Consider the following 1,247-nt stretch of genomic DNA (forward strand, 5'->3'; position numbering starts at 1 on the left):
CCCAACCTTTTTGGCACCAGTGCTTCATGGAGGACAATTTTTCCACGGAAGTAGTGGGGGCGGACATGGAGCCCAAGCTCAGGCAGTGATGCCGGATGGGGAACAGCTGTAAATACAGATGAAACTTCCCTCACTTGCCACTTACCTCCTGCTGTGCGGCCCCGTTCCTAAGCTTCGTGGAAGACAATTTTTCAGAGGTAGAGCTCAGGCTGTGATATGCAGCCCAGTTCCTAACAGGCCACAGTTCCCCAAGACTGCAATTCTAGATCATTCTTCTCAATTGGTATAGATTATATATTTTTAACATAAAAATTTAGTTAGTAACTATCAACTAAAGCAGAGACCTCTAGCTTTAGGAATGCTCAGGCCTGAAAAACTGCCAAAAAGAGTTAAGAGAAAGAAATCAAAATGCTAGGAGGGGGCGGTGCTTGCTTTTCTCTATAATTTGTGCAACAATTTACTTGACCGTGAAAGGACAAAATGCCCAGGTTTTCGGATTCGGCAGCTATTGTGATCTTAGAACCGTAACTCCCTTATAATTCATGTTGGTACACTCCGTGCTGACCCAGTTGTCCCACTCCTACTTGAACCGCCAGCTGAGTGCATGATGTTACCTGCCACCTCTGTCTCTTCAGTCACCGAGGAAGGGGACCTTGCAGCACCACCTTCTTCCAATCTTGATTGTTTTGACTTGGCAAAACCACCTTCTGGTATGTCTAAAGGCAAACACAGCACATGGATGTTACCACACACGTTCCTTTTGACCCAAATGTATCTTGTTCACTCTTTGCCAGTTAATATCTAACCTTGACGAGCCGCAAGTGAAACTTGTCCCCTGCCCATGGCTGACTCACCATTTGGCGCATGGACTAAGCACCGCGCAAGTATCAAAGCAGCACCTCTACTGATGCCTGAACGCAGGAACAGGCATCGCCGGTGAGCTCAGTTACGTCTAGGAACGCTCTGCTTAGCAAGGGACAGCCAGACTCGCTAACCACGTTGTTCCTAAAAGCAGCAGGAATGGTGGGCATCAGAACCAACGTTTCGCCGGCCCAGGGCTGAACGGCGAGGTAGCAAGTTTCCAGCCAGGTGGGCCCTTGGAAGCTCTTCAGATCACACGTCGGAGGGCGCCACCTGCTGGCGACACTGGAGCTTCTGCGCTGCACCGAGGCTCCCTCATTTCGGAGACCATCTTGTCGCCTCACTAGCTCCATGAGTTCGAGAGCCTCCGCTCCTGAGACTCCAAC

This window comes from Propithecus coquereli, unplaced genomic scaffold, assembly GCF_000956105.1.
Source record: "Propithecus coquereli isolate 6110/MARCELLA unplaced genomic scaffold, Pcoq_1.0 Scaffold659, whole genome shotgun sequence".
NCBI lineage: Eukaryota > Metazoa > Chordata > Mammalia > Primates > Indriidae > Propithecus > Propithecus coquereli.